Here is a 16,348-nt window from a genome sequence, read left to right on the forward strand (position 1 = left end):
ACTCCTCTGTTTTGCAGTCTCTAAAACTCTTACTCTGCATTACATGATCAAGAGTATATATATACACTCTAAAAGCTAGTCCTAGGAACAAAAGCTATACTTTGGTGTCAAAACCAATTCAGTTATAATAACTGAAACAATTATGACAACACCACTTTAAAGTCTTCTCACTTGTGCCAATGGTGATTTTGAGTCACACACCACAAATCTTCACCTTGACTCCAAATCAGCAAGTCTCTACCTTGTGATTCAAGGCTGCACTCCTACCAATCTGCTTTAGGCATCTTCGAAATTGATCAAGTCCAGGCAATACTTGAAAACTTGACACTAGAGAGGGACTTTGTGAACATATCAGTCGGGTTTTCTTATGTTGAAACCTTCTCCACCTTCACCTTCTCAGATTCAATCACATCTCTGATGAAGTGTAGTTTCACATCTATGTGCTTTGTCCTCTCATGGTACATTTGGTGATTTGCTAAGTGAATGGCACTTTGACTGTCACAGTGAATTGTGACACAAGCTTGTGCTATTCCAAGTTCATTAATCATACCTTTAAGCCAGATTGTTTCCTTCACTCCTTCAGCTAGGGCCATGTATTCTGCTTCAGTTGTTGAAAGAGCAACAACTGATTATTGATTTGCTATCCAACTGATTGTTGTACCAAATAAAGTAAACACATATCATGTTAAGGATTTCCTTGTGTCTATATTTCCTGCAAAATCTGCATCTACGTAGCCTGTGATTGCTGCCTCATGTGCTGTTTGCTTGTACCTTAATCCAGCTTTCAAAGATCCATTTAGATACCTTAGTGTCCACTTCATTGCTTCCCAATGTGCACTGCCAGGATCTCCCATGAATCTGCTTATAATACTTACAGCATGAGCCAAGTCAGGTCTACTGCAAACCATTCCATACATTATGCTTCCAACACCACTAGCATAGGGTGTTTGATCCATTTTAGAACTTTCTTCAGCTGTTTCTGGTGCTTGAGTAACAGATAGCTTTGTATGATGACCAAGTGGTGTGCTAACAGGTTTGCTTTGATGCATCCTAAACCTTTCCACCACTTTCTTGAGGTAATTTCTTTGGGACAGAAATAGTTCACCCTTTGCTTTATCCCTATGAATATCAATCCCGAGTATTCTTCTAGTTGATCCTAGATCTTTCATCTCAAATTCTATGTTCAAGCTTTCTTTGAGTTTCCTAATCTCTTCCTTATTAGCACTTGCTATGAGGATGTCATCCACATACAAGAGAAGGTAAAGAACACACACTTTCCTATTTTTCAGGATATATACACAGTTGTCATATATGTTTCTAATGAAGCCATATCTAATCAAGAACTCATCAAATTTCAGGTACCACATTCAAGGGCTTTGCTTCAGTCTATACAAAGATTTTTTCAGCAAGCACACCTTGTTCTCCCCTTCTTTAAAACCTTCAGGCTAGTTCATGTAAATGGTTTCCTTCAAATTTCCATGGAGAAAAGTTGTTTTAACATCTAGCTGTTCAAGTTCCAAATCATACTGATTTACCAGACCAAGTATGATTCTAATTGAACAATGCTTCACAACTGGTGAAAAATCTCATTGTAATCAATTCCTTCAACCTGTGTAAAGCCTTTTGCTACCAATCTTGCCTTGAATCTAGGCCTTTCTATTCCTGGAATGCCTTCTTTCTTCTTGAAAATCCACTTACATCCAACAGCCTTTTGCTTCTTGGGTTGATCCACAAGTATCCAGGTCTTGTTGTTTCTCAAAGATTCCATTTCTTCACTCATTGCCTGAAGCCACAGCTGGCTGTCTTCACTTTTAATTGCTTCCCTCTAGGTCTTTGGTTATGAATTTTGAATCTCCTCAGCAACACTCAAGGCATACCAGATAATATCAGCATGACCATACCTCTTTATGGGCTTTATCACCCTTTTTTCTCTATCTCTAGTCAATTGATAATTGGACAAGTCATGCTAAGTAGCCAACTCTTCATTATCTCCAGCTTCTCCTTGATTAGTGAGATTAATAGCATCTCCACTACCATGATCTAAAATCTCAGAATGCTCCACCTCAAAATTGGTACTCTCACCTCTTGATTTGTTATCCTTCTGCTCCTTATTTAGTATTGTCATTCTGCTCTCATCAAAGGTTACATTCCTGCTGATGATGCATCTTGTCTCACCAAGTTCCAATTTCCACAGCTTGTACCCTTTAACTCCTTCAGGATAGCCAATGAACACACACTTTACAACCCTTGCATCCAGTTTTCCTTGTTTAACATGAGCAAAGGCCAGTGATCCAAACACCTTTAATCATGAATAATCAGGTGGTTCACCACTCCAAGCTTCCATTGGTGTCTTGAAACCTAAGGCTGGTGAAGGGCATCTATTAATCAAATATGTTGTTGTGTTTGCAGCTTCTCCCCAAAAGGTCTTTGGCAGTCCTGCACTTAGAAGCATGCACCTCACTCTTTCCAAAATGGTCCTATTCATTCTTTCTGCCAAACCATTCTGCTGTGGAGTGTGAGGGACTGTTTTATGCCTTTTGATGCCTATTTTCCTGAAAAACTCGTTGAACTACTCTGAAACAAACTCCAGGCCATTGTTAGTCCTTAAAACTTTTAATTTTGTACCAAGTTGATTTCCAACAAGAGTATGCCATTCTCTGAATTTTTGAAAAGCTTCTAACTTATTTTTCAAAGCATACAACCATACTCTTCTTGAGAAATCATCTATGATGGTGAGAAAGTATGAGCTTCCACCATGAGTTTTCACTCTAGATGGTCCTCATAAATCTGAATGCACATACTCAAAAGGCCTAGATGAAACATGAATACCCATGCCAAAGCTTATTCTATGTGATTTACCAAGCACACAATGATCACAAAATTCAAGTTTATCTAGTTTATCACCACCTAGCAGATTTTGTTTCTCAAGTTCATGTAATCCTCTTTCACTAACATGACCTAATCTCAAATGCCAGAGTTTTGTCTTTTCAGTCAATGTATTACTAGCTACCGATGCATGTCCAACAATAGTGGAACCTTCAAGAATATACAAGCCATTACTTTTATTCTTGTTACCCTTAGCTATGACTAAGGATCCATTTGAAATCTTAAGAACACCATTTAAAATTCTAGTTGAATATCCTAGATCATCAAACATGTTTATGGAAATAAGATTTCTTTTGAGTTTTGGAATGTACCTTACATTTTTCAGTAGATACTCTCTGTTATCAAACATCTTCAATCTCACAGTTCCAATGCCTTGTACCTTGCAGGGGTAGTTGTCTCCTAGCAGTACAACTCTTGCTGGTTTTAGTTCCAAGGTCTCAAAATAGTCCTTTCTCGGGCTGTTGTGATATGAGCATCCAGAATCCATAATCCATTCTGTTTGTGTTTTGGTATTAGAAGCTACTAAAACACTTGCACTCTCATAACCTTCAGAGGCTTCTACTATGTCAGCAGAGTCCAAAGATCCTTTCTTGCTCTTGTCTGGGTAGTCTTTCTTGAAATGACCAGTTTTGTGACAATTAAAACATTTGAACTTTGTTTTCTGGCCGTTCTTTGAATCCCTTGACCTTGATCTGGACTTCTTTCCTCTTGTTCCCTTCTTTTCACTCCTTCCTCTTGAAATATTCAGGCTTTCACCATTATCCTCAGATTTAGAGTCCTGCTATTTTTGCATCTCCTTGGTCCTTATTGAGGTATGGACTTCTTCTAGGGTAATGTCTTGATCTTTTCCATAAAGAATTGCATCCTTGAAATGTTCAAAGGATTTTGGTAAGGAGTTCAGAAGCAAAAGAGCGTTATCCTCCTCTTCAAGCTTTACGTCAATATTTTCCAAATCATCAAGAATCTTGTTGAAATCAGCCAATTGTTCAGTGGCTGTTCTTGACTCTGTCATCTTGAAAGTGTACAATTGTTGCTTCAAGCATAGCCGATTTACAAGGGACTTTGTCATATACAATGACTCCAGTTTCAACCATATTGAGGCTGCTGTCTTTTCTCTTGCAACTTCTCTTAAAGCTTTATCTCCAAGGCATAAAATGATTGCACTTCTGGCTCTATCAATCATCTCTTATTTCTCCTTTGAGCTTATAGATTCAGACATCCTTTCTTCTCCTTTAAGAGCTTCTGCACAGCCATGTTGAATCAAGATTGCTTCCATCTTGATTCTCCATAACCCGAAGTCATTTTCCCCTAAAAACTTCTCAATATCGTACTTTGTTGTTCCCATCTTTCTTGATCTTGATTCTTGTCCCCACAGACGGCGCCACTTGTTGGTTCTTTGTATATGTTCTGCTACTCTTAAACCTGCACAAGATAAAAAAAAAAAACACAAACAAACAAGAAAACACAACAAACAAGCACAACGGAGCAAGACCCAAAGATCTACGTGGTTCGGCAATGTGCCTACATCCACAGGAAAGTGCAGCTCATCATCATGACACTGATCATGAAATTAAAAGTTCAATACAAGCAGCAACTAGCTTTGATCTTTCTTTGTTTCTCTTTTCAAAACCTCAATCACCTAGCTCACTACCTCCTTTATGAACTCTTTGAATTTTCTGCAACTCCTCTGTTTTGCAGTCTCTAAAACTCTCACTCTGCATTACATGATCAAGAGTATATATATATACTCTAAAAGCTAGTCCTACGAACAAAGGCTATACTTTGGTGCCAAAACCAATTCAATTATAATAATTGAAACAGTTATGACAACACCACTTCAAAGCCTTCTCACTTGTGCCAATGGTGATTTTGAGTCACACACCACACCTACAAAAAAGCTTTTAACAATTTAACTGTTATCTTATTACTTTTGGTGTCAATTTGAAATAATTCTATCATATCATATTTTTCATTAGGAGTTGATTTTTTTATAGTAACAACTATTTTAACTCCAGCAATGTATTGATAAAATTTATATTTTATTAGTGAAGTTTATAAACACACTTATATTTTTAGTATGAATACGTTAGCAAATTATTAATAGATATCATCTCGCAGGGTTACACGCCACCCCATCCATGGCTATATACACTTCTCTCATTCCAACAATAGCAGAAGCTTTATTTTCACCCAAACAGATACGGTCAAAATTGTCCGTCTTGTACGAGGTGAATCACTCCCTATTGAGCATCATGTGATAAGAACACTCTCGGATCAAGAATCCCAAAATCTGTTAACAAGTTGCTTGAAACTATGAGAACATCTAGTAATTTGAATTAAATGGTCGATTTCTATCATATTCGCAAATCAAGATGAGTTGTCCGAAACTACTTAATTTAATAATGGACACTCCTTGAAATGTCCCTTTTTGCCATATTTGCATACCGGGATGAGTTGTCACTACAACTTTCCTAAGAAATTTGAACTTTGAATAGGTTTTCAATTCTTTAGTTTATTAATTTTTCTTAAAATAACATTTATTTTGGAACAGAAAAAATAATGTTATTGAAAATTAACATGAGCATGAGACATGGCCAATGTACTTAATAGAGAAAATAAACAAAATACTAGAGATATGCAACATTTATTCATGTAATTACAAAGCGTACCCCACAAAACAACTTCTACCCAAGGTTTCCCAATATTTGCATGCCTTTGGCCCACCCACATGTACTCCAAAATAGAAGTGATAACGTGACCAATTTCAAGACACGGAACAACTTCATGAGATTTGAAATGTTGGATAAGATTTGATCAATTTGGTTCTTTATTTAATCATAACAATGAGCTAATTAATTCACCGATTTTCAAATTAATTGAACAGGCCGGTTTGATTCAATTTGATTTTTAACACTTGGATCTAAATTGATTACTACAATATAATAATACTCAATTTGCATACTGCTGAATTCATCTAATACTACTTATTACATAAAATTACAATCAAATTAATATGAATACTTTGTCCTAAAGATAAAAATATGCTTAGTGATAATGAAATATATTCAATACTACGGCGCTGCAGTTTTTTTTTCTTTGTTTGCATGATTAAATTGCTTTTTACGATTATCATTTTGTTATTTTTTTATCAGTATTAGTTATTAATTTTTGTTAGAATGTTAGGAAAAGAATTCGAATCAGTCAATAGTTAATTTTTTTTTTCAAATAAGTCAACATTATAACTTCATTATTCTTTATTTCTTTTGTTATTATTTCGTAATTATTTTCCTTCGAAAGGTTGACCATGAGATTTACGATGGAGTGTATCAATTTGTAGATAAATCAAATCATGCGTATGGAGTACGTCTAGTATATAAATCTCTCCCCCTCGTCTTCTCAGATGAGGCAGGGGTGTGTTTGTTTATTTATTCTATATATAGAAAGTGCAGTTTTTTTTACCAATGTACACTTTCTCTCTCATGAAAATTTTCAAAGTATACTACTTTGAGAATTTATTTCTCAAACTGCACCTGTTTTGCTTCCTTTAGGAGAGTCGGGTTTAGTTGGGTTTGGGCATCCGACTTCCCTTCGTGTTTTTTTTTTAAAATTAAATATTATATTATATAAAAATATTTTTAATTACTTTTAAAATTATTTAATTACTAATTTTTTAATATTGATTAAATTAATTTTTTTATTAACAAAAATATACATATAAAGAAAAATATAAAAATTGGATAAAATTAGAGTATAATTTTTTATTTATGTTATATGTAATTGTGTAGTTAAATTTATGTTTTGTTAATTTTTGTATGTTCTTATAATTAAAAAATAATAAAATTAATTAGTAGTATTAAAATACAGTAAAAAAAACACCGCAAAAAAATATATGACACGTCTGTCTTATAAAATAGACAAAATACTCAAATTACAGTAACTGAAATGATATTCGACAATAATGAAACATATTAAAAATTACAATTACAACGCAAACATAACAAAACTAATGAGGATCTAAAATATGTTGTGCAGAATACATGTCTTCTTCTATTTGAATTACTGGTTTGCTAAAAATAGCCAAAATTTTTATTGTGCAGAATCGTTTCCAATAATTGGATTGTGCTAACATCTTTAGCACGTCTTCATCATTTTTCAATTCTGTTATCTCATATTCAAACAAATTTTCGGAATACTTAGAATGACCTGGTTTTCGAAAGAACAATCGTCTAACCAATTGTGATCCGTGAATTTCATTAGGGGGGAACCCCTATAGGTGCAACTTGCTTGATTAAATCCTTGAATTTCTCCATGCCACATCCCGAAGGAATGCCAAATCTTATTGGATTAGTTTCAGTAAAGGAGTAACCCAAAAATTCACCTTGACGTGGTATGTTCCACTTCCCGTCGTAATACATAATTGCATCATGAGTAGGAGTGATGGTTGATTGAAGCAGGTTGAGTATAGCATCCGGTGTTCTAATAATGGTACATAATAATTCTATAGTGCCAACACACGAGTATTGCTCATTGCACATTAACATTGTGTAAACATCATCATCATTTTTCAATTGTAAAGATTGAAAAAAAATATTGTTGATATGCATCTATGAACGGTTGTTGGTAGTAGATTTTATCCAGTAATTGATCGTTGGTTAGTTGAAGGGTGTTGTGCATTCTACGCTTGAGTGTATCAAAAGAACAATGGTTAGGAACCCGCATTGGTGTTGGAGTGAGACTTTGAAAATAAACACCAGTTTGGTTGTGAGTGATTGATCCATTTGGAAAAATGAAAGCTAATATGGAGTTAGCAATGATCTGACTGCTTGTTTCTCCCAAAAATGACATAGTAATAAGATTGAATTTGGTTTGTGAAATTATGTTGTGTGAGATTGTGTATTTGTATTGTATGTGTTGTGTTATTTATAGTTGTATGAGTATTCTACCACGTTGATGTGTATTGGAATCCAATGTTTCTTTTTTCCTAGTAAGTGATGTAGCAGACGTCCATTATAATTTCAGAGTAAACAAAGAGATTATGAGTTGCCCATCTCATGTAAGTTTTGCACACGTCTCTAAAATTTAAATGTCTCACCTGCAAAACTGACATGAAATGGACAGCTCATAATGCAAAATGTTGTCAAAGAAGAAATAACTTAGACATGAATGATCCATAGATTACCAATCCCGTTTGAATATAGGTTTGTGGGATGGAGACAGGTTACTTCCTTCGGGCCCGGAAGAGGAGTCAGTATCACTATCATGATTTTGACCCAGCAAGTCTCGTATTCATCTGATAAGTCCTCAAGATTAGAGGTTGAGCCATGTTGGTTGCCTGGTGGGTTATTATTGTGATAGATTATGGCAAATAACTTCACAAATGGTAGTGATGGGTTGTTGTCAAAAATGTTGAACATTTGTCAAACATCAGCATCATCTCGCAAAATAAAATATGTGTACATATAACGTTGTCCTGACTCAAATATAGGGCACCGAAAGTGGAGATGTTGGATACGTTGTTCTGGGTCAATGTTTAGTTTTTAGTGAACAAGTTCAAGCAATTGTGTAAAGATTATGACCTTGTTGACATGAAAGTTTTTGTGTTGTTACTAACAAAGGTGGTGCCCTCATTAGTATTGCAAATTTGGCTATCGTAGTAAACACAAACATATGTAGTTAGGTGACACATTGTGGTAGGGATTGAGATGAAAATTTGAAATTGTTACGAATGTCTTTAGTTGTAGTGGTATTTATAGAATTTGGTTATAATTGGATGAGTCACTAGTTAACTGTGCATTTAGATGAACGGGTAAATGAACACTTAAGCATATTTACAAGGGTTCATAATGTGCAAATTACAGAGTGAAAAAAACAACTGAGTGAAAAAAAATTGAGTTATCCACATCATGTCAGTTTTACTAGTGCGACATTAATTTTTTTAGAGACGTGTGCAAATTGACGAGTGTTGTCAATTTCAACTGTGATTTATCCTTGGTAATTGATGAGCAAAAGTCGATTATAATTATTAGAGTGAAAAAAAAATTGAGTTGTCCATGTCATGTCAGTTTTACTGGTGCGACATTTATTTTTTTAGAGACGTGTGCAAATTGCCGAGTGTTGTCAATTTTGACTGTGATTTACTCTAGTAATTGATGGAGTAGAAGTCCATTATAATTATCAGAGTGAAAAAAATTGAGTTGTCCATGTCATGTCAGTTTTATTGGCGAGACATTTACTTTTTTAGAGACATGTGCAAATTGTCGAGTGTTGTCAATTTCGACTGTGATTTATCCCTGATAATTGATGCAGCAGAAGTCCATTATAATTTCAAAGTAAAAAAAAAATTGATCTTCTATTTTGAGGTGTTATTCCATGGAACTGGTGCACAAAATAAATTTTTTTTTTGGATTCTTTGATGTTCAAACCATAGAAAAAAAGAGTCACAAATATCATTAATGTGTTCGACATAATTTAAAAAAAAATGCAGAACATGGGTACTTAACCATAGTTGCAAGGGTTCAAATCATAGTTTTTTTTATTTTGTGCTTCTATTTTGAGGTGTTATTCCATGGAACTGGTGCACGAAATAATTTTTTTTGGATTCTTTAACGTTCAAACCATAGAAAAAACGAGTCACAAATATCATTAATGTGTTCGACATAATTTTAAAAAAATGCAAAACATGGGTTTTTAACCATAGTTGCAAGGGTTCAAATCATAATTTTTTTGATTTTGTGCTTCTATTTTGAGGTGTTATTCCATGGAACTGATGCATGATATAATTTTTTTTGGATTCTTTGACGTTCAAACCATAAAAAAAATGAGTTATAAATATCATTAATGTGTTTGACATAATTTTCAAAAAATGCAGAACATGGATACTTGACCATAGTTACAAGGATTCAAATCATAGTTTTTTTATTTTATTTTGTGCTTCTATTTTGAGGTGTTATTCCATGGAACTGGCGTACGATATAATTGTTTTAAGATTCTTTGACATTCAAACCATGAAAAAAGTGTGTCACGAATATCATTAAAGTGTTGAACATAATTTGAAAAAAAATGCAGAACATGGGCACTTAAACATAGTTGCAAGGGTCCAAATCATATTTGATGATGCCGGTACAGGGGTACTTAAACATATTTGATCCCATTATCACAACATTTTATACTTTAATGACCAAGACGATAACCAGTCCCACAAAGTGGTGGACGTCGATTACGTCACGAATTTCTTCTTTCCAGTATGACTGGTTCTCCTACGTCATGATGATGTTGTTGTTCTATGTTAGTATTTTCAATGTTGGTTGTTGCAGCTGAAGAACTTTGACCTTGTTCTCCAAATGAATGCGGTGCATCGAACTGTTGTAAAGTAGCTAAATATGAAACCGCTGAATTTTGTGTATTGAAATCGACGCCAAATAAATTGGTCATCCATTCATGGGTGGTTGCGGTGACAGACTCCCTAGTGTGACCAAAAGTTTGATGAACAGGTGAAGGAGTAGAATACATTGACTGAGGATGTGGAATTTCAAAATGTGTTTGTTCAACACTTGACCCTGCAACATTGTGGGTAATTGTTGTGCGTGGATCATGTAGTTGTTGTGCAACAGACAAGAACAAAGTAGTGTTTTTCCTATACCATTCCATGTACACTGGTGTATGTGTCACTATTCCTTCAACCCATTGCCTAGCTAAAAGATCGTTGTATTTGTTTTTCCAGATATTAATCCACTCCGCATGGTATTCCATCCAATCAGTGTAATGATTGTCTCGCATGTCAATTTGGTGAAGTAGATCAAGATTCATGGGATCAACAGGGATATCTTGTTGTAGTCCAAATTGTAGCTTTACTCGATTTGTTTGATGTCATTCGACAATTGAGAAACAAATAATTGCAGTACATGCAGACCAAATCTCCATGTCTCTATATGCACGTTTGGGTAGGTGTTCTTCAAATCCTCTATATGGGACCCAAGAAAACTGAAATATATGCCAACAAAGCAACATGTTAGTATGTATGTACATATTTAAGGTGCAGATCATGATAGTATTATACCTCATGGCTTTCCATATGATGATCTATATGAGACCTATATCCGACTAAGTCACCATGAAGTGTGACCCTATATTCTAATCTACCACCACTCCATCTGAAATGTAAAACATACAAAATCAGTATTCATTGTAATGTTATAATACACGTCATTGAAATAAAAAAATTTACATTTCGCTATATGTAAATAACCTTTTAGCCAATGGAAAAGTTGTTTCGGGTCGTGGGACTCTTGGTGCAATAAAAGGCATGTGGTACCAAGCCCATGACTGCAATATTATGACACAACCACTCATAGATTTACCAACCTCCGATGATGCTCGACATAGTTCTCTATACAAGTTTGCTAAACAAGCCGAACCCCAACTATATTTTTTGTGTTGTTCAAATCACATAATAGGTTCAAATACATTAAATGAACTCTATTTCCAAATTTATCAGGAATTAAAGCACCGCCAATCATGTACATTATGTAAGCTCTACACCTGCATTGTAGTTGGTGCGTTGTTGGTTCTTTGGGCAATGATGCGCGCAACATGCTTAGTAACCATGTTAGCTTCAGTGCGACTCCTTTACTTGCATTTTCGGGAGGGACTTCCCCTAGTAACTCGTGGCATAACTCATCCCAATGTAAGAAGCTAGGTCCAACCACAACACGACCATCGACTCTAATGCCTAGATGAAGTGTAACATCTTCGAGTATGATGGTGCACTCTCCCCATGGCAGGTGAAAGGTATGTGTTTCAGGCCTCAATGCAGGATCAATTTGACACTGTTTGATTAGGGCAATATGTTGAAACCCGATACACAATAATAATGGTATAATTTGTGGTTCTGGTTCAGGTGTTGTATGATAATAGGAAGTGATTAACTCATTAATCATAGTACGTGAACGATGAACGTGTTGATAATGCAATAGAGGTTTATCATCCATGAGAATGATGCCAAAGGGTAAACCAAATACAAATGATATAAAATTTGAAGTTGGGTGATGCAAATGTGGTATTGACATGCACCTCTCATCTATTTATCATTTAAACTGTGTTCAGTTTTGCAAGCACAAATACACTTAAGGTAATTGTAATGCCTCGAGATTGCAAAGCACATTTATAATTAGTCTCGTGTAAGGCCTCGAGATTCCAAAGCACGTTAACATGATTGTGGTACTGTGATGCATTGAGATTCTAATTCACGTGAATCATTGAAATTTCGTGCACATTGTTCACCCGCATGCGTACGTTAACCCCATTAACTTGGTTCTCAATAATTCGCATGTCCTCAACATTACACTTAAGGTAACTGTAATGCCTCGAGATTCCAAAGCACATTTATAATTTCTCTCGTTGTAAGCCCTCGAGATTCCAAAGCACGTTAACAACAACTGTGGTACTGTCACGCATCGAGATTCTAATGCACGTGAACCAATGACATTTTCATGCACACTATTCACCCACATGCGTATGTTAACCGCATTAGCTTCGTTCTCAACATTTCGCATGGCCTCAACATTACACTTAATGTAATTGTAATACCTCGAGATTCCAAACCACATTTATAATTTGTCTCGTTGTAAGGCCTCGAGATTCCAAAGCACGTTAACACGACTGTGATACTGTGACGCATCGAGATTCTAATTCACGTGAACCATGGACCCGTGATTGATTGCATATATAAACCTACCATGTCACCCAATACTTTGCACAGTTGTGTCTAATCAAATTGTGAGAGAAAATAGAGAGGGCTAGCAATGAGGTCAGAGCCTATTTGTGCGTACGTTTATATCAATGGTGAAATCATTCAAAGTTCAAGTGCAAATGCAATTTTCATAGGTGACAAGACAAATTCGTTACTCTTGAATCTAACAATGACGCTGCCAAATATAATCACTGCAATACAGTCATCAATTACAGATAATGGTGTTACGCCTATAATTAATGCCCTTTGGTATCGTTGTCCTGTATATCAATTCAATGGTGAAGTTCAATATAAGGCAATTCAAATTATTGACGAAGAAGGTGTCTTATGCATGCTTCATACATTTCTCAATACGACAAGTGTAATATGTATAGAACTTAAAGTTGATGTTCATAATTCATTATCACCTACTCAAGTTAATGACCTAAGTTGGACCGACATGGAGCAGAAGCTGGAGAATACCCAGAAATTAGAATGAATAATTTAACATATTTTGTTGTTGTAATGCATTGAAGTTTTTCTCCGCCTTTATTATCTAGTTGTAGTTTTTGCATGCTTTGAAGTTGTTATTTTCAATTTACTTCAGTAATAATAGTCTACATATGCATGATTTCAGAGATGCGGAGCAATGTCAGACTTAATCCTCACATGCACTGACACCCCATTAAAGTGTGGTGTTGCACATTGTTCACTCACATGCGTATGTTTACCCCATTAACATGTTTCTGAACAATCCATGTGACCTTGGCATGCGATGCGGAACACTACGGTCAACATTCATGATTAAATGAACAGTCTGTCATATATATTAATGTGTGGGGTTGCACACTATTCACTCACATGTGTACACTAATTTACTCACATGCACTTAATGTCCTACCTAACCCTCCCACCTAACCGTCGTAACTAACTTTGCTGTCTAACCCTCCCACCCAACCTTTCGATCTAACTCTCTTACCTAACCTTCCAATCTAACACTCCCACGTAACCCTACCTAACCTTCCAATCTAACATTCCCACCTAACCCTCCCATCTAACCCTCGTAACTAACTCTCCCACCTAACCTTCCAATCTAACACTTCCACCTAACCCTCGTAACTAACTCTCCCAACCTAACTTTCCAATCTAACTCTCCCACCTAACATTCCAATCTAACTCTGGTACTAAACTTTCTCAGCCTATATATAATATCACCATTTGACAACAACATATGACACACAACAACTTTCTCACAAAACAAAACTCGATTTGTAACTCTCACACCATTTCCACTCATATCCCATAAGCACCACCATGGCTCCACCTAAAGAAATTGCGACCATCATTTACCACAATGGTCACATTGTAGACGATCCAGTTCAAGGATCGATGTACACGTCTGCGAGCCCAATATTTTTTTACGCCAGTCGTTCTATTACGTTTACACAATTCATTCGAAAAATTAACAATCGTCTCCCTACTCAAGCAACTGAACAAGTTGCTCAATTGTTATTTCGTGTCCCTATTTCATTTCATCTTGGTCATACACATTTTATTTCAACTCAACTTTCGACAATGATGATCTTAGAGGCGCGATGGAAAAAATTATCCAGAATCCACAATTGAATTCTGCCGAATTCTATGTTGTTACTGAGCTTATTCCTCAACCACAACCATCATCTCCACAACCCTCATGTCCACAACTACAACTACCGCCTCCACAACAGTTACCGTACAACAACATAGACCTCAATAATCTAGTATCTTCATACAACAACCTTGAATCACAAGAACCCTTTGACATTTATACTTCATACACACAAATATTATCCGAGAACGATTCTTTTTTTCATGGCCAACAAACCTTCTTTGACCAACAAAACCATCCTTCATCCCCCTTTACGCAACCTTCACAACTACCACAAACGCAAACATCAAACCGAGATGAACATCTCATTGCTAACGAAGATCCCATTATATGATTTCATGATGAAAACATGGATGATTTTAGTAAGGATGAGGATCAACGGTTCTTTGATCACATCAATCACCAAAGCAATAACCAAAGTTATGACCAAACCAATGACGAGGGTGTTGCCAGACTAACGACACCTCTGTCACCTCCGTTGCAATATCAGCAACCTAGGTGTCCAGTAGACTTGAACTTTGACCACCTACCACACTACATTGATCGACACTATTTTGTTCATCAGCAACACAATGTACAACCACCAGTCGGTATACTCGAGGTTGGCATGACCTTCGATGACAAAGCACAATGTATTCGAGCAATCAAAGAATACAACATCAGAAATCATTTTGATTGCAGAACAATTTACTCTGACTAGAGAAGGCTAAACTTCGTCTGCAAGTTACATGAAAATGGTTGTACATGGAGCTTGGGCGCATGCAATTCAAAGAGGCATAACAAATGGATTATCAAGAGTATCAGAGGTCATTACACTTGTCTCGTGCCAATGCTCAGACAAGATCATCGCCAACTCGACAAACACGTCATAGCACAGATCATCCAACCAATTGTCAAAACAAACCCAATCGTCTCCATCAAGACGTTGATTGTAGAGATCAAAACGTTCATGAATTATACCCTATCCTACAAGAAGACATAGTTAGCAAAGCAAAGAGCGTTGGAGATGATTCATGGAAACTGGGAAGAATCATATGCCAAACTGCCAAAACTTTTTGGAGCTTTGCAATCTTGTGTTCCCGGGACTATGGTCGCTGCTCAAACAGAATCCTTGTATGAGGGGGGAGAAATAGTACCGGGTAAAAGATTCTTTAAACGTGTCTTTTGGTCATTTGCTTCATGCATTAATGGTTTTGCATATTGCAAACCCATAGTACAAGTAGATGGTACATGGCTTTACGGGAAGTATACTGGCACACTGTTGATAGCTACCGCACAACATGGAGCTAACCATATCTTCCCGATTGCCTATCCCATTGTAGAAGGGGAGACAACTTCAGCTTGAGGTTTTTTTTTAAAGAATTTGAGAAGACATGTTACTCCATAAATTAACATTTCTCTCATTTTAGACTGACACACCCCTCAATTATAAGTGCCTACAACAACCCAAGTAACTTATGGGTCCAGGACACATCCCACTTCTTTTGCCTGTGCCACATTGCACAAAACTTTCTTCGCGGTAACTCAAACTGCAAACATTTAAAGAAACCACTCATGTTGGCTGGTGAGAATCTATTTTATTTATTCGTTATAATTTTCTTTCAATCAAATTTTATAACATAATACATTGATTGAATATTTACAGGTTACGCATACACGGAGAAGATGCACTGGCGACATCTTGGGGATATTCGTGCAAATAAGCCAAGTGCAACTGAATGGCTTGATCAATTACGCAAACAAAAATGGGTACAATGTTTCGATGAGAGGAAACGTTGGGGACATATAACTACCAATTTGTCGGAGTCTGTTAATTCCATGTTAAAAAACACAAGACATTTACCAGTGTCATCGTTGGTTGAGGAGACGTATTTCAAGACCGCACAACTCTTTGCTAACAGAGGTCAACAAACTCAGGCAATGATCAACTTCGGCTCACAGTATTCTGAAGTCGTCCTACTGAGATGGACGAAGAGGAAAATGAACGAGCAAGTAGAAAAAAAATGTGAACTTTGCCGACAACATGGTCATAGCAGAAACAATTGTCCTAATATATCTCCATCTTAAGTTTTTGTTTAGGCAAATGT

The sequence above is a fragment of the Glycine soja genome, chromosome 13 (assembly GCF_004193775.1).
Source record: "Glycine soja cultivar W05 chromosome 13, ASM419377v2, whole genome shotgun sequence".
Classification (NCBI taxonomy): Eukaryota; Viridiplantae; Streptophyta; class Magnoliopsida; order Fabales; family Fabaceae; genus Glycine; species Glycine soja.